Source organism: Chrysochloris asiatica, unplaced genomic scaffold (genome assembly GCF_000296735.1).
Source record: "Chrysochloris asiatica unplaced genomic scaffold, ChrAsi1.0 scaffold00036, whole genome shotgun sequence".
Taxonomy (NCBI): Eukaryota; Metazoa; Chordata; class Mammalia; order Afrosoricida; family Chrysochloridae; genus Chrysochloris; species Chrysochloris asiatica.
In genome coordinates this window covers 20,246,456-20,265,744 of record NW_006408554.1, presented here as the reverse complement: position 1 = coordinate 20,265,744, position 19,289 = coordinate 20,246,456, and the positions used below count along the sequence as shown (strand labels likewise).

Here is a 19,289-nt window from a genome sequence, read left to right as displayed (position 1 = left end):
TTCGTTCTTAGAATTAGGAGGAGTTATAGAATTTTATGTATACAATACTTATGAGTTTTTCTTGGCCTGTTTCTACAGCATCACAAAGGATGCTACTATGAAAAACACTAGTCTTAAACTCAGAACTTCAATAATTCTTCTATAAAGTATAAAAAGAGCAGTGAGTTGGGAATCATTTAGAACACATATTTTAATGTAAAAATGCTTTTATACTGCATATTCTTTGCTCACAGCCTTTTGCAAGCGCAAGCCTTACCTTCAAGTGTCTTCTGGTAAGAAACACATTGATGTCTCCATATAGAAATGGCAGATCTCTCTCGATTCTGCAGTTCACTTAGTCTTTCTGCTAGGCCACCTCTGTTTAAATATAATGTATTAAGTTTAGATGAAAAATGAACTTTAAAGTCTCTATAATCCCCCCTATCAGAAATAAAGAGCCATATTGTATTAGGTAAGGCATCTTGCAACATTACTTCCATTTTACATATTGGCTTACACTCAGCCTACCCCACTTCAAGCAGGCAGGAATTTTGGTCATTTTTGTTCACTGTTGTCTCTCCAGGATGTGAAACATTGCTTGGTGCACAGTCAATACATCACTTTCTTTAATTGAATGGCATCCATATCAGAGTGACTGTCTTCCAACTGCTCTCTCCCTCCCCACTAAATCCTCTACATTATTCATTCTCTAGGCATGTTGTATTCTTTTCTCCTGTTGCTGTTGGTAAGTACAGCCGAGTTGGTTCTGATTCACAGTGACCCTCTATAGGTTTCTGAGGCTGTAAATCTTTGTGGGAGCAGAAAGTCTAAACTTCCTCCAATAGAGTGGCTGGTGGGCTCACACCACCGACCTTCTGGTTCACTGTGCAATGCTTACCCTATAAATCTACAGATCCACCTCACTCATCTCCTTTTTTCCCCAAAATTCTTTAATTCCTGGATCTCCCTCATTCTAATAGCAGTTACTGTCCCCTCGTCTCTCTCCCATCTTTCTAACCCAACCTTCTTAAAGGAATGAGACAGAGAACTGAACCCCATCCCTCAAGTCTCATACACTGCTTGGGTCATTACAACATGCCTACTCACCCGTATGCCACTAAAATTTCTCTAACGAAGACTTTCTGAATGCCAAATTGTGCTTTTTCCTGACACAGTGATATAATAGATTCCAAAAGCTGTGCTCCTCATTACTATGGTATTGAAACTATTTTGTTTTCTTGAAACTTGCTATGACTTTTGTTTTTGTGGCACTGCTTCTTAGAGGTTCTCCTCATTTCCCACTGCATTTTTGGTTTGTATTGTTTTAATTTAAAAACAGCTCTGTTATTAAACAGGATTAGAACACTTTGTCCTACATAATAAATTCCAGGTTCCTTTTCATGTCCTCCTTGGCCCTCCAGGATCCAAACCCTGATTGAAACTCCAGCCTCACCATTCCCCACCTCCTCCCTCAAATTTGGATGCTCCCATGCTTTTCAAACTGCACACCCACCTGGGTGCTGTCTGAACTTCTGTTCTCTTGCTCATACTTCCTTGCATTTGTACTTGGTGCCATAGTCTATCTACCACCATACTCATAAAAGTAATCTGAAATGGTCTATATTTATTTCTATCTCCTTCTTTTGGACTCTAAATTACTGGAGAATAAGAATTGTAATGTACTTGTGGCACTGTAGGATAATCACTGTACTGCTAGTCATCAAGTCAGTGGTTCAAACCCACCAGCAACTCCTTGGAAACCTTATACAGGGTTGCTATGAGCTGGAACCGACTTGATGGCACTTTACAACAACATAGCACCTGGAGCCCTGGTATTCTTTAAAATTTTTAATAAACTAAACAAACACTCATTAAGATAAGCAAATCATGCAAGCTTGTTGTAAATTAGTAAATACACAATTTGGATGACCAATTCCATAAATCATTTCCCAAAGTTACGCCACTGCTAATAGCTTACTGGAATTGCAGTTTTATTTTGTCAATTTCTCCCAAGCAAACAAGCAATTTAATATAATACAGTTTTAGTTATTTTCGTTTTAAAGAAAAGAGAAAAATTAATTTTTTTTTTTTTTTTACAGGCATAATTTCACCTTATTGGTTTCTTCTTCTTTGTTGAACTATCTGGAGTCCTAGGAAAGTTAGTTGTCTGTTTCTGGGGTGTGTACAAAAAGGTCTCTGTAGATTTTATACAGGGGTCTGCCATTTTTTCCATAACTTGTCTTGCTTCTGATCCAAAATCCACTTGGTATTTGCAAGGGGATTCTGAATCAATGCGTAAGATATTCTCCGAGTCATCTTCTTCTCCACTATCTGAAGAATACTCCAAAATCTCTGTAGAACTTGTCTGAAAAATTAAGAATAATGAAAAGTTTGGAAAATCCTTTATTTAAGTACATATTTATATCATACTATGCTCTTATGGTTAGGAGTCCTGGTATGGTGCTACAGGATAATGCGCTGGACTGCCAGGTCAGTTTGAACTGCAGGGTTAGTGGTTCAAACCTACTAGCCACTAACCTTGCAGTTCAAAGTAGCCACTACTTAGAAACCCTACACAGGGTTGTTATGGATCAGAACCGACTTGAAGGCACTTAACAACAACATTCTCTTATGATTAGTAATAAAAATATTTTAAATACAGTACCTGTAGCTTTAGATTGTGACACCAAATCTAAAAGTGACATAAAATCCAAGATTCAACATATAAAACTGCAAACCTAAATAAACCTTTTTCTTGCAGATTTTGATTTTTTCTTCCGGCTGTAAATAAGCTGTATTATTGTTAAGTGCCATTGAATCAGTTCTGACTCATAGAGACTCTGTGTAGGGCTTCTGAGGCGCTGCTCGTGGGTTTGAACTGCTGATCTTGTGGTTAGCAGTCAAGTGATTATCCTACAGTGTCATACCAGGAGTCCAAAGAAGCCATAATTGTGAGAGTATAGGATTTGTGAGTTCAATCAGTGCTTTTAGCAAATTACTCAGCCTGCAGGTGATCTTGGGATCTTAGTACATACAATATATAGAATTGTATTACTTTTAACATACTTTCAGTTGATTGACTAAAGTTGTTGTTGTTGTGGGGTTTGCAGTCCAATGCTTACCCTACAACTTGACACCAGGGAAGTATAAACTAGTGTACGCAATTCTGTTCATCAGGTATGACTGAGTATTTTTCTTTTAATAATATAAGTTCAGAGTTCAGAGAAATAGTAGTTTTCATTCTTGGATACTCTTTAAAGCTAAATGAATATGGCTCTAAATCAAATCACCATAAGAGCCGGAGTCAGCAAGCTTCCCTTTAAAGATCATTTAGTAGATATTTTAGGGTTTGTGGACCATATGGAATCTCTCTAAAATACTCAACTTGCCACTACAGCATGAAAAAACAGCCCAGACATCATATAAACTAATGAGCACAACTAAATTCCAATAAAACTTTATTGACAAAAACAGTAAGATGGAAGCATGATGGTGGTGTAAGCAATCACATGTTCCTGTTTCCCCACAGGTACAGGAAAAAAAAAAAAAAAATCAAGCAAAAATTGATGACATCAATAATCTTGGAATTCTGGACATCAGTTGAAAGATGAGAGGGCCAAAGTAAATACTGAATCAAGAAAAAACTAGCATATAGCCAGAAGGAGAATGGAAGTTTGCTGCATGTTCTCACCTGGTCCCCACCCCTAGCTGAGTGTAGTCATCTCAAGACAGCTTGAGGATGGCACTCTTGGCAAGGAGTCCAGGGTTGGGAAGGCCAGGAGAACACAGAGCAGGCTGAAGTTACTGAGTCATCAGCCCTGGATTCAAACAGCAGGAAAGTGTGGCGTGGTCAGGGGCTCAGGAGTAGGGAAGTAAGCAACAGACTAGCACGGGAAGCAGAGCAGGTTGAACTCCTACGTACATACACCTGGGAAAGAGCAGCAATATAGTACTTCACAGACCCAGATCGGCACTTCGGAGCAGGCAGGCCTACAACATAGTTACACAGTAAGTACTATGTGACCAGGGTACTAAGGAAAAAAGCTGCACAGTGAGCTGGGTGAGAGCCAGAGCTCGTGGATGGTCATGTTCAGAATACGGCATGGGAGTACAGTATGGTCTGAAACTCCTGAGAAGTCAGACCTGTGGCATAGAGGCTGTACGTGAATCAGGAGGTAACTGGACAGTGAGTAGAGTATGGCCCAGACTTTGTGGATAGTGAGGCCGGGGACAGACAAGCATAGAAAGAAGCAAGTAGACTGGGGAAAGCGCATCAAGAAAATTACAGCATGTTCAGGCATCTATGGGTCCTGGAAGAGAGTAGCACAATGAACACTGAGTGGCCTGGAACTCCTGAGCAGTCAGACGGGTGTTAGAGCAGCCTGTTAAACATAGCAAAAGTGGAGGTCCAAGAGTACCAGGAGAGAGTGGCACCGTGTGCACCATCAGACCAAGTTTGGAAACAATCAGGACAAGATCAGAGATGCACAGAAACACAGTGCAGCCAAACTCCTGAGCAGCCAGACCTGAGACAGCACAGATTAGAGGTCCCAAGAGTCCCAGGAAAGAGCAACACAGTGAGCACAGCCTAGTCCAGAGACGCTGACCTGTGAAAACATGTGGAGAATGGAAAAAAGCAACTGCTCTCAGGGTGGGACTCTGAGGCTGGTACTGCACATGTAACATTCCTAGATGAGGGGTCTTATAAGGAATGTGTAACAGTTGCATAGCCTATGTGAGTGGCTGGTGCCAGAGGTGCATGACATGCACTTATGCGGAGGGTGGCGGTGACACCTATGGTGAACAAACAGAGGTAGTCAGTAATTCCAAATGGAGGAGGTGGGCAAGGGCGAAGGGGTATAGTGAGCATTCCTTCTGGCGAAGGAGGTCAGGTCCAGTATAACATGACCAGCATCCACCATACCAGGTGATGAGGTGATCACAAAGGCTCTAAAAGTCAGAGAACCTAGAGGTGAATCAGTCATGATTAGAGCTCCCCGCCAGGGAGACCAATAGAGAAAGGACAATCACAGATGAATTTAGACTGGGAGTCTGGAGTTGAAGTTGAGAACAACTTGCAAAAAATGTGAAATACTACTACTATAACCAATAATAATAACAATAATAAAGACAAAGACGAGCAAACCTTAAAGAAATGAATTTAATCTTCAGAGTTAGAATAAAATAATTTAATGTCTTAATGACAGCAAACATGAACCACATGAAGAGACAGGAAAAAATGGTCATGCAAAAGACAGGAAGAGAAATTGTCCCAAAGGAAAAACAAACAGAATTACTGGATAAATACTTTAAAGTATGGGTGGGGAACGTCTGGCCCTGCGTAGGCAACCAGCCATCACATTAGGGGTGAGTTCATTAAATGGGTGACCAAATGTAGCAGGTTAATTTTTTTTTTTTTTTTAAATCAAAGTTTTGAGGCATTTTATTATAAAAAGTCAGGCTTGTATACATAATAAACTAGTAGATGCTTTAAAAAATTCAGCATATATTTACTTCATTTTTTAGCTTGACCTTCTAGTAAATCTTTAGCTTCAATGATTTTGGCTGCTATATAAGGAGATCCTCCCTTATCTGGGTGATTTAAGAGCATGATTCGTCGATGAGCATCTCTTATTTTTCCTTTATTGGCAGTAGGGCTTACACCCAATATTAATGCTGCTTCCCGTTTTGTCATTTTGTGTTCAAATCCACCTCTGAAAGCAGATTTTGGTAGACTTTGAAAAACTTGTTTTACTTGAGGTTCCATATGCTTCATGGCTTGCAAAACATAACGGCCATGGCTCTAGCTCGGCTACTCTTCCTCCACCAGGTGTACAGCTCATCCAGCAGGTTAATTTTTAAGTTGATATTTTTGTATGGCCTGCAAACAAAGCTATAAATTTTGGCAGACAAAAGGTGTGATGCTGTGGGATAATGTGCTGGACTACAAAGTCACTTTAAACCAAAAGGTCAGCAGTTCAAGCTCACCAGCTGTCCTCGGAAACCCGATACAGGGTCATTATGGGTCAAAATCAACTGGGTGGCAATTAACAACAACAACTGCAACACACAGTACTAACTATGAGCAAAGAGTTAAAGGGAAAGAAACGAAAACAACAAAAGGAAATCAGGAAAGAACAAAAGAATGCCAACAAAGGGGTAGAAATGAAAACAAACAAATAAAACAAAAACAGAAACACAAGGAGCTGAAAAGCATAAATAAAAACAGCAATGTACAATTCTCTGGCAAGGATGATCAGCACTGGAACTCAAAGACAAGACTTCTGAGATTATTCAGTACAAGGAGCAAAAAAAGGAAAACGAAAAAAAAAAATTGAACACAGCCTGAGAGAACTGTGGGACATCATCAAACAAATTTAGGACTAGGGTTAGGGTTAGGGTAAGGGTAAGGGTCAACATTAGAGCAGGGTTTTGGGTAGGTCTCAGGTTAGGGTTAAGGTCAGTTCTGACTCATAGCGACTGTGCATAGGGTTTCCAAGCAACAACTTTGTGGTTGTTTGCAGCAATCGAGTACTTATTCTACAGTTCCATACCAGGACTTTAGAACTATATAAACAAGCTAAAATACTCAAGTCTAAACAATCTGAAAACTGTATTCAAAATAGGGCAATTTATAATTTTATTGTTTTCTCTGTGCAACAAGGCTGAATTGCTTTGTTACTGTTAACTGCTGTGGAGGCAGTTCTGACTCATAGCAAGCCTGGATAGGGTTTCTGAGGAGCAACTGGTGGTTTTGACCACTGACTTGTGGTTAGTAGTCCAGTGCTTATCCTACACACTATACCAGGACTCCAAATTTCTTTCAAGGAGATGTGAATCCATCTCCAATACTCTAAAGAAACCATAAGAAATAGATGGTAGCTACCACTACTAACTAAGGAGCTCTGGTAGCGTAGTGGTTACGAATCAGGCTGAGAACTGCAAGGTCAGCAGTTCAAAACTACCAGATGCTCCATGGGAGAAAGATGAAGCTTTCTGCTCCCGTAAAGATTTTCAGCCTCGGAAGCCCTGTTCAGGGTCGCTATGGGTCAGAACTGACTCCACGGCACTTAACAACAACAACCACCACTACTAACTACTCTGAAAGGGATCACATTAAAAAGTCCTGTGTGGGGAATAAAAAGTCCCATGTGTTGTTGTGGTTGTGTGCTGCTGAGTCAATTCTGACTCATATAGGGTTTCCAAGAAGTGACTGGTGGGTTTGAATCACCAACCTTGCTTATGCTATATAACGTCACATCAGGACTTCAAAAGGTCCTGTACACGGTGGGAGAAAATGTGTACAAAACTCAATATCATAATAAAAACCAAGTTAACTGGTCAGATAGAGACTGGTGGAACCCCCAGACTACGGCCCTTGGTTACCCTTCAGCTCTGGATCTAAACTCAGCTCCGTGACCCAATTTTTATCCAAGCAGAAGATATGTGTGTAAGAGGGTCAACAACATTAGTGAGGTGCGCACACCATAGAATGGTCAACCAGTAGAGATAAAAAGGGCAGCATTTGCCTAAGGACAAACTCAGAAGGGTTGGGAAAGAAGGAGGACCAGAAGCGGTAAACTCAGCGAGGAAGTGGGACAGGTGATGCTACATGGATGGGATTGCAATCACTGAGACGGAATGAAGTGTGTGATCTGTTGGATGTAAAACTGATGATCACTCAATTCACAATAAAAAGTGTTTTTAAAAAGTTTACACGGGAGAAAAAATTTGCATGTATAACTGTTGTTGTTGTTGTTAAGTGTCAATGTGTCTGTTCCAACTCAGAGTGACCCAGTATAGGGTTTCTGAGGAGTGACTGGTGGGTGTTAACTGCCACCCTAGTGGTTAGTAGTCCAATGCTTATCCTACAGCACCACGCATAAAGCAAACAAGGTATTTATTTTTGATTGAACAAGTTCCTATTATGCTGTTTTATTTTCTAACCACATCAAGTTTAGTTTATCTTCTTCTTTTGAAATTATTTTGATTGAGTTTCTCTATCTGTCCCTAATCCTATTTTCAAAATTTCAGATAAATAAGAGAACAAAAATAGCTTAGCAGAAAGCACCACATTTAGAATATATGAAACTTGTAACCTAAATGAGTATATGCTAACTTGTTAGGAATAGCTCAACTTTTCTTAAAAGGAGGAGGTAGTAACACCTGCTTGGTATCACTGGCAGGAGCATCTTGAAAAGCAAGGCTCAGGTTAAGGGTTTACCACAATTTACTTCTCGTAGGCATTTACTGGCAGTGCTGTGGTTCTGTGGGATAATCATTGGACAGTGAAGCAAAGGACAACAGTTCAAGTCACCAGCGACTCCACAGGAGAAAGATGAGGCTTTCTGCTCCCACAAGGATTTACAGCCTCAAAAACCTAGACAAGGTTGCTTGCAAACCTATACAACAGCACTTAACAACAACAAGCATTTATTAGGCATCCAGGTGTAGTACTGTAGGAAAAGCACTACACTGCTAACGACAAGGTTGGCAGTTCAAACCAACCTCTTTGGAAACTGTATACAGTCCTGGTGTGTGGCATAACGCAGTGGGCTGCAAGGTTTGTTTGAACCGCAAGGTCAGTGGTTCAAGCTCACCAGCCACTCTTAGGTCTCTAAGAGTCAGAACTGACCTGACAGCCCTTATCAACAACACAACAACAACATGAGTTGGAAAGAACTCAACAGCACTTAAAAACAACAACAGACATTTATTAAGGAATCCTGGAGGCACAGGAGTTAAGCACTAGGCTACTAACCACTGAATGACTCCACAGTAGAAAAGATCTGCTCCAATAAAGATTGTTGTTACATGCTGTCGAGTTGCTTCCAATGTATAGTGATCCTGTAACAGGATTTCCAAGGAGCTGCTGGTGTATTTGAACAGATGACCTTGTCAAATATAAGCCCCACGCCAGGAGTCAGCCTAGGAAATCTTTAAGGCTAGTTCTGCTCTGTCATATTGGGTCGCTATGAGTCAGAATTGATCAAACGTTGCCTCCTGCTGTAGCGTGAAAGATCACCACTGGACTGCAAACCACAAGGTCAGCTGTTGAAATCCACCAGCTGCTCCTTGGAAACTCTATACAGGGTTGCTATGAGTTGGAACCAACTAGATGGCACTTAACAATAACAATACCATAACAGGCATTTATTAATATCTAAAAATCATTATCTTTCAATCTGTGTTTGTTGTTTCGAAGTAAAAAAAAAAGGAAGTTAGGCTAGAACATTAGATTTCAACACAATCAAATATTAATGTGAGTTCAATATAAATTTTAAACAATAATAATTTGGTCTACCACTAAAATGAGGAGCTCTGGTAGCGTAGTGGTTATGAATCAGGCTGCGAACCTCAATGTCAGCAGTTCAAAACTACCGGCCGTTCTGTGGGAGAAAGATGAGGCTTTCTGCTCCCATAAAGATTTACAGCCTCAGAAACCCTGTACAGGGTCACTATGAGTTGGAACCTACCCCAGGGCACATAACAACAACAAAACCACTAAAATATTCCTTAATTTGCAAGTCAATGAAATGATGAGTATATTTTGGTTCTACTGAAAAAAAATATCACTGAATCAGCCTGACTGGGCACATACACTGTAAACATACATAATAAAAAGCTTTTACATTTTTCTTAAGGAAAAAAAAAAGCCCAACTAGTTTTGGTAGCGTACTGGTTATGAATTGGGCTGTAAACCTCAAGGTCAGCAGTTTGAAACTACCAGCTGTTCTGCGGGAGAAAGATGAGGCTTTCTGCTCCTGTAAAGATTTACAGCCTTGGAAACCCTGTGCAGGGTTGCTATGAGTTGGAACCGACTTCATGGCACGGAACAACAACAACAACAATAGGCTATTGCCAAATTTTAAACCTAGAAATCTCAAATGCTCAGAATGTATTTCCTACTAAAACTACCAAAACTCAGATTAATTACTAATGGGCACCAACCATCAGCCCAATATTTTCCACCAAATAAGATAAAACTTTTCATGGAGGACAATCTTTTAAGGATAAGCACTAGACTGCGAACAGCAACGTCTGCAGTTCAAACCTACCAGCCACTCCTCTGAAATGCTTATACAGGGTTACTATGAGTTACACAACTGTAACAATAACAAGAGTTACAGTTATGCAGTGTGTAGTTTTGATTCTTTCGAAATAAAATTTGACAACTTATGCATTTTAATTCACTGTCAAAAACATACAAAGAAAGAGGCAGTAAAAGAAATACAGAGGTAAACAAGGTATCTTCATGGTAATGTAAGCAGACACAGAAAGGACACTTGAGTCAGGATCTGACTTTCAACTGTAGCTCCAATGTCTACTAATGGTACAACCTCTCTGAACCGCAACGTTCCCAACTCTAAAAGAGAAATTCCAAAGAGGAAGTTCACCAAGTCATCATGGAGATTAAATGAGAGACTGTAAGAAGGACTGTAAGTTGCCTAATGATTTTTACCACTAAGGCCAAGCTATGCAAATAACATGCCTTTTCCTCCTAACTCACTAAAACATTTAATGCATGTTTACTCTGCATCAGGCAATGTACTGGGCTAGAGACAAAACATGAATAAAACATTTTTCTTAACTTCAGGGAACTTATAATATTGAAGAAGGAATAGAAAAGCAAATACACCAGTGAAAGAAAAAGTTACAGGTACTACAAAAGATGTGGACATGAAGGCCAATAAGAAAGCCTCCCCGGAAGTCACTTCTGACCTTGAAAATGAATAAATGATTCATAGGTTTGGGCTGAGGTTGGGAGAGGAGAGCATTCAAAGTTCAACAATGTGAGTAGAGATGGGGAGGAATGAATGAATAGCTGGTCATGTTGGGGGAGCTATAAAAGGTCAGTAAGGTGGAGACAGAGGGCAAATTAAATGAGCAGTTGTGCTAGAAAGGTGATTTGCTAAATCCCAGAAAGCAGAGAATTTCTAACTTACCAGGCAAGATGCATTTGTCTATTTATGAACTCTATCTTTTGTGGTGGTGTTGTTAAGTATTGGTTTTGACACATAGAAAACCTGCATAGGACTTCCAAGGAGTAGCTGGTGGGTTTGACCTGCCAGCCTTTCTTACCCTACAGCACCACACCAAGACTCCCTCTTTTCAAAGCATAAATAAAAGCAAATAGTTTGCCATTCTAGGTCTCCATGACTCTTAATCCTCCAATTTCATTTTCCATCTGCTTTGGCATTAAAAATTTCTAACTCAGTTTTACTAAATTACTGATGCCCCTCATCCTACCAATCCCCGCAAACAAACAAACAAACAACTGTTTCTATTGTAGTTGTCTTCATATTTTTTATGTATTTTTATCTAGGATGTCTTCCCTCCTTTCCTGAGCAATTTCTACTCAATGTTGAAGAGTTTGCTCTAGCCTATCCTCTCCCAATACGCTGTTACAAGAGTATTTTACAGTTAGCACTCTTCAGAATCATGAAGTCAGTGCTTGTACAAAAAAGATGCGATTTATAATATGCAGCTAGGGATTTATAATAAGTACTGCATAACACATGACAAAATGAGAATCAAAACAAACATGGCATGCAAATTTCCTTTCATTCTGTGAAAGAAGATGACATTACTACAATAGGAGGGTTGCTGTGTGGTTAAGTGTCGTCAAGTCAGTTTTGACCCACAGCAACCCTGTATAGGGTTTCCAAGGAGTGGCTGGTGAGCCTGAACCACTGACCTTGTGGTGCAAACTGACTTTGCAGTCCAGTGCATTAGCCCACAACACCACATCACAACTCCTAGGAAGATCTTAAAAAGTAAAAATAAATGATAAAGCCACAGGTAAATATTACTATATTTAAAATGATCATCAAAGAAGAGAACCCTGACGCACAAGCAGGCCATTTTTCAGAGTGTGGTGATAATATTTTCTTTCACACATATCTTAATCCCCAAATAATTACCCTGTTAATAAGCCTCTAGAAAAGAAATCCTTTCTTAAAAGATTCTTTTCATAACTGCCATTCTGAACACCAACTGCCTCTCGTGACACAGCAACCAGGAAATACAAGGCTATTGTTGGGGACAGCAACTTATGATTTCCTCCCTCACTTTCTCAACTCATAGGATGATGAAATGGTTGAGTGTTGCAATGCATATATAGCTTTAGATAAAAGTACAGAACACCTAAGACAGAAATGGCTAGAGAGAGTAACATTCAGCAGGAATATGTTCCTTATACAGGAAATTGCAGTTGCTAAGATGAAGGGGAAGTCAAGAAGAAGATTTAAGGGCATTAAAAACATGAGAGAATATTGAAGAAATGACTTGTGGCCTCAAATACAAGTTACAACACTAAGTAGTGTATTAAGATTATGGATTATAAAACTTTAACAATGCAATTTAGGGTAAAATTAGTCCCACAAAAATCAAATCTTGTCTATGTAATTGCTATACTATTAAGAGTTGTCTCTCTCCTTTTTTATTCCTTGCAAAAATCTTCTCTGTAAAATTATCTGATGATGGTATAGGCTGAAAGGGGCAGGGGAAAGAATACGATCCATTTATCTGTCCTTATATACTTATAACCACCACTCATCTGTCAGTTTGTCGTACTTTGGTGGCTTGTAAGTTGCTGTAATTCTGGAAGCTATGCCATGGGTATTTTAAACACCAGCAGGGTCACCAATGGTGGACAGGTTTCAGATGAGCTTTGAGACAAAAACAACCTAGGAATGAATGATGAACTACTTCCGAATAGCAGAGCAACACTGTCAGATATAGTGCTGGAAAATGAGCCCCTCAGGTTGGAAGGCACTCAAAATGCGACTGGGGAAGAGCTGCCTCGTCAAAGTAGAGTTGACCATGATGATGCTAATGGAGTAAAACCCATGGGAAAAAAAGCCCACAGGACCTTCATTTGCTGATGGGGCATAACTCAAAATGAAGAGAAACAGCTGTAAACATCCATTAATAATAAGAACATGGAATGTATTAAGTATGAATCTAGGAAAATTGGAAACTGTCAAAAATGAAATGGAACACATAAACATCGATATCTTAGGCATTAGTGAGCTGAAATTGACTGGTATAGGCCATTTTGAAACTGACAACCACATGGTTTACTATGCGGGAAATGACAAATTGAAGAGGAATGGTGTTGCATTCATTGTCAAAAAGAACATGTCCAAATCAGTCATGAGGTACAATACTGTCTGTAATAGGATAATATCCATGCACCTACAGGGAAACCCAGTTAATACCACTATTATTCAAATTTACACAACAACTACTAAAGCAAGTGAGGATGAAAAAGAAGAATTCTACAAACTTCTTTAATCTGAAATTGATCAAACATGCAACCAAAATGTATTGATCATAACTGGTGATTTGAAGGCAAAGGTTGGGAGCAAAGAGGAAGGATCAGTAGTTGGCAAATGGCGTTGGTGACAGAAATGATGCTGGGGATCGCATGACAGAATTCTGCAAAATCAATGATTTGTTCATTTCAAATACCTTCTTTAGGCAGCATAAGAGATGATTATACACATGGACCTCACCAGATGGAATACATAGAAATCAAATTGACTACATTTTTGGAAAGAGAAGATGGAAAAGGTCCATATCATCAGTGAAAACAAGGCCGGGGCAGACTGTGGAACAGACCATTAATTACTCATATGCAAATTCAAACTGAAGCTGAAAAAAATGAAAACAAGTCCAGGAGAGGCAAAATATGACTTTGAATATATCCCACCTGAATTTAGAGATCATCTGGAGAACAGATTTGATACATTAAACACTAAAGACCTAAGACCAGAAAAATTGTGGGACGACATCAAGAACATCATAGATGAAGAAAGCAAAATGTCATTAAGAAGAAAGAAAGAAAAGGTCAAAATGGATGTCAGAGGAGACACTGAAATTTGCTCTCTAGTGTAGACTTGCTAAAGCAAATGGAAGAAATGAGGAGGTACAAGAGCTGAACAGAAAATTTCAAAGGTCAGCTCGAGAAGACAAAGTCAAATATTACAACAAAATGTGCAAAGATCTAGAGTCAGAAGACCAAAAAGAAAGAACACATTCAGCATTTCTCAAGCTGGGGGAAAAAATTCAAGCCTCAATTTTCGATTTTGAAGAATTCTCTGGCAAATTCTTGAATGATGCAGAAAGCATCAAAAGAAGATGGAAGGAATACACAGTCACTGTACCAAAAGGAAATGGTTCATGTTCAACCATTTCAAGAGGTAGCATATGATCAAGATCCAATAATCCTGAAGGAGCAAGTGCAAGGTTCATTGAAGGAATTGACAAAGAAAAAGGCACCAGGAATTCATGGAATAAAAGTTGAAATCTTTCAAGAAAGTGAGGCGGCACTGGAGGCACTCACTCATCTCTGCCAAGAAATTTGGAAGACAACTATCTGGCTGACTAATTGGAAGAGATCCATATTTGTGCCCATTCCAAAGAGAGGTGACCCAATGGAATGCAGAAATCATCAGACCATCTCTTTGATATCCCAAGGGAGTAAAGTTTTACTAAAGGTAATACAGAAACGGCTGCAAGCATACACTGACAGAGAACTTCCAGAGGTTCAAGCTGGATTCGGAAGAAAATTGTAACAAGGGAAATTGCTGATGTCCGATAGAACTTGGCTGAAAGCAGAGAATATCAGAAAGATGTTTGCCTGTGTTTTATTGACTCGCAAAGGCTTTTGATTTGTGTGGATCATGACAACCTATGGACAACATTGTGAAGTATGAGTATTCTGGAACACTTAATTGTGCTCATGAGGAATCTGTACATGGACCAACAGGCAGTTGTTCAAAAAGAACATGGGAACACTGAATGGTTTCAAATTAAGAAAGGTGTGTGACAAGGTTGTATTCTTTCACTATACTTATTCAACCTGTATGCTGAGCAAATAATCCGAGAAGCTGGGTTCTATGAAGACAACGTGGCATCAGGATTGGAGGAAGACTCATTAACAACCTGCGATATGCAGATGATACAACCTTGCTTGCTGAAAGTGAAGAGGACTTAAAATATTTACCGATGAAGATCAAAGAGCACAGCCTTCACTATGGATTACATCTCAATGTAAAGAAAACAAAAATCCTCACCACTGGACCAATAAACAACATTCTTACCAATAGAGAAAAGATTTAAGTTGTCAAGGACTTCATTCTTCTTGGATCCACTATCAACACTCATGGAAGCAGCAGTCAAGAAATCAAACGACATATTGCATTAGGCAAATGTGCTGCACAAGACCTTTTTAAAGTGTTGAAGAGCAAAGATGTCAGCTTGACATCTTGACTAAGGTGTGCCTGACCCAAGCCATGGTATTTTCAATAATCTCATATGGATGCGAAAGCTGGACAGTGAATCAGGAAGACCGTAGAAGAACTGATGCTTTTGAGTTACAGTGTTAGAGGAGAATATTGAAAGTGCCAGGGGCCGCCAAAAGAACAAACAGATCTGTACTGGAGGAAGTGCAGCTAGCGTGCTCCTTGGAGGCCAAGATGGCCAAACTTCGTCTCTCATATTTTGGACATATTGTCAGGAGGGACCAGTAGCTGGAGGATATCATGTTTGGTAGGGTGGAGGGTCAGAGATAAAGAGGAAGACCCCCAGCGAGACAGATTGGCAAAGTAGCAGCGTCAATGGGCTCAACCAAGGCAATGGTAGTGAGGTTGGCCCAGGATCTGACAGTGTGTCGTTCTGTTGTGCATAGGGTCGCTATGAGTCAGTACTGACTCGATGACACCTAACAACAACAACACCATACTCATAAGAATCTTGGTCTTTTTTTCTCCATTTTAAGATGTCTTGAAACGTCCTCTTTATATACCAATGGACCCATCAATAAATTTCCAGTCTCTAAATAATAAATGGATATTTTCTCTTAAACTTTATTTCCATTTGCCCAGGAAATGCATCCCAGTTACAGAGAATACATTAACGGTCTATTATTTGGCATTAAATGAACTAGTAATTCAAGCTATACAAGTTTCAAAGTAAAGTCTGAGTACCTTCTGGTGGAAGCTGTTTCTAGTCCCTTCATTTGTAGGCACTGCAAACACAATAGGAACTTCATATCCCATCTAGTTATCTACTTTCTTTATCATGCTCAAAATTCTTTTCCTGATGTTTACTAATAATCACAAAATAGATCTCTTCCATAACTAGACAGGAAACTGAGGTACTGTAGACAGAAGTTGCTTTTAAATCAATAATAAGCTACAGAACAGCAGTATCAATAAGATGGAAACTACTATTATCATAAAGGACACCCTTATACGACTTTCTTTTCCATGTATGGAAAGTGAGAATGAAGCGTATGCAGTATGTGGCTCTTCTTAGATCAAGGCCAATGGCACATTTGCCTTTTGCAAGACACCAAGAGAAGCCAAGAATCTGCTTTCAATCTAATTATAATAGCTCCTCCTCCCTTTCCCCACAGAAATTTCACTGAAAATAGTATGATCTCGGAAGGGAGATCTCCCTAGCAAAATGAAACCATCAGTGTTACTTCTTCTGACTCTATTAACAACCACCGACATCTGTCACCCAAAATTTTCTAATTTGGCTACTGAATACTGTGTTCTTATGGTCGGTCTCCCTCTTCCCTTCTTATCTTTCTTTAACTACCTTTTCTTTCCTACCATCTCACCTTTCCTTACTTCATCAGTTTAACAAATACTGAGTACAAGTATTCTGCGTTAGATATTGCTGCTATAAGAGTAAAACGCAGGCTAGCTATGGAAAAGGAAATAATCGGTTACAGCATAGTATACTAAATGCTAGGAATAAGAACAAGATGTTGTGCGACTTACGAAGGGCACTAAGCCAGTAAGTCAGAGTGTACTCCCTGAGGGAAGGATAGTAAGTTTTCCATAGCAAAGCTGTATCTGTAAATATGTAAGGAAACATCATGGGGCTGCTGTGTCAAGGCTAAGGTTTGTCAGGGAAATTTCCAGACAACCAAACATTTAAGTTCTTCATATTCCCATTGCCTTTTATGTGTGTGTGTGTACATATAATGGTGCACAATTGCCTATACTGTATGGAGGCTCTTGGGGAAAGGTCACTGCCAGGCTCATTGAGGTTGTCAGCACAATTCAGTTCCTTGTAGGACTGAGGTCCCTGTTTCCTTGCTGACTGTTCGTTGAAGGTTGTTCCTGGCTCCCACAAGTCACTGACATTCCTTTCCATGTCTCCTCCATCCTCAAGCTAGCAACTGTACACTGAATCCTTGTCCTGCTTTGAATATGAGAATTCCTTAGTTTTTGACCTCTAGTAAAAGGTCAGGCCCACTGAGGATATACTCCCTTAAAGTCAAATGTGCCATGTAATATATATAACCTAATCAAGGGAATTGTTGTTGTTGTTGTTATGTGCCATGGACTCGGTTCCTGTACAGGGTTTCCAAGGCTGTAAATCTTTACAGGAGCAGAAAGCCTCCTCTTTCTCCTGCAGAACAGCTGGTAGTTTCAAACAACTGACCCTGAGGTTAGCAGCCCAATTCGTAACCACTATGCTACCAGAGCTCCTTAATCAAGGGAATAGAACCCACCAAATTCACAGTTCCAAGGATCATGCTGGGCAAATACATCAGGAGCAGCTGATTAAGAAGGCCATCTTAGAATTCTGCCTAGTGGAGCCGAGGAGGGTAGCAAGTCAGCGGCAGAGACGGTGGAGCTTCATATGCTGAAGCTTGCTGAACTAAAGCAGGAACATCTTGCTTGTGGTTTGGAGACCAAGGAAATAAAACAAGAGCTCGTCAACAGGCTCCAGGCATATCTTGATGAGCATGCTGAGTAGGTAAATGAAGAAAATGTACTGGGAGATGAAACAGGAAGAAGAACCAAAGCCCACAGAACTACCTGTCAAAGAGGAAGAAACCCATGAAAAAATTGTTGATGTGACAGCAGAAAAGAAAGTAGTAAAAATTACATCTGAACCACTACAGACTGAGAGAATCCAGAAGAGGGCTGAAGGATTCAATGTACCTGTAAGCTCAGAGAGTAAGAAAGCTGCCCAGGCAGCTAGGTTTGACATTTCTTCAGTTTCAACAAAAGGCCTGTCATCAGACACCAAGCCTATGATTAACATGGACAAGCTGAAGGAAAGAGCTCAAAGATTTGGTTTGAATGTCTCATCCATCTCCAGAAAATCTGAAAATGATGAGAAGCTAAAAAAGAGGAAGGAGTGATTTGGGATTGTCTCAAGTTCAGCTGGAACTGGAACCACGGAAGAAACAGAGGCAAAGAAGAGGAAAAGAGCAGAGCACTTTGGGATTGCCTGATGAAAAATTCTTTATGCTTTCTGTTCTTTAATGGTTTCCCTTGCTCTAATTCTTCTTGCTCAAAAACAGACCTAAATGCACAGTCATGTGCCAGTTCTTGCCTCTCAATCAGGGAGTATGTACCCCAGATACATCCATTGACACTGCTGTTTCAATTTTAAGATGCTGTTGGGTTTTGGTTGTTTTTTAAAAAATTATTTTGCCTGTTAATAATAATAACAATAATAAAAAGACTGTAAAAACAGAAGAAAAAACAAGTAAATAACAGTGTTCTTGTAGGATAGAATGTTACACAATCATAAATAGAAGGAAATTCTTCCCACATCACTCTGGGAAGACTTCAGGGCCACGTCACACCAAGCGCAGAACAAGTAGGAGATCCTATCATTGGTCTAAAAAGGGTAAGAAGAATCTATCTTCATAGATATTTTTCCTTAATTACTGGAAGAATTTAGTAATAGTGTCTGCCAATTGTGGGAAGGGAACCCCAGGTAGATGGGGCACAGGAGTCCATAGGCTTTCCATCCTGTTCCCTGGAATGTGCGGTCCATGTTAACCAGAGTAGGTGAGGAAGAGCTCCCTCCGCACAGGAGGTACATAGCACATTCAACCATGGCTTGTTTTCGAGCTTAATGCCCTAATAAGAAGATTAATGTTTCAAGAGAAAATGTTGGTTTTATTGTTTTGTTTTTGCTTTAATTTTTCTATATAACCTAGGTTCTCTGGCAAAAGAGACAAGCTATGTAGATATCAATCTTCAAGCAACTATGGGCTCCTTCTTCTACCATAGGTAGTCAGCTATACACAGCCCTCTTGTGGAGGGCTGGAGTCTGCTGCAGAGCAAACTGAAGGAGGGACTCTGCCAAGTGGTACTGGTAGGTGGGAGGGTACCAGCACACTTCACTCTCCCACCATAACCGTTATCACCACAGTAGGACTGTCAGTTTGCTATCTACTTAGGGACACACAGGCAACATCTAAAAATTCACCTCAGAATCTACACTATATATGAATTCAAGACAAGTTCAAACTACAGACG

General features: G+C 39.9%; 3 pseudogenes; 1 reads left to right on the top strand and 2 right to left on the bottom strand.

Annotated features, from left to right (window-relative positions):
• Nucleotides 1–258: 258 nt before the first annotated feature.
• LOC102842198 overlaps nucleotides 259–19,289 on the bottom strand; it is a 107,850-nt pseudogene continuing 88,819 nt past the window's right edge.
• LOC102810569 lies at nucleotides 5,495–5,755 on the bottom strand (annotated as a pseudogene).
• LOC102820865 lies at nucleotides 16,763–18,250 on the top strand (annotated as a pseudogene).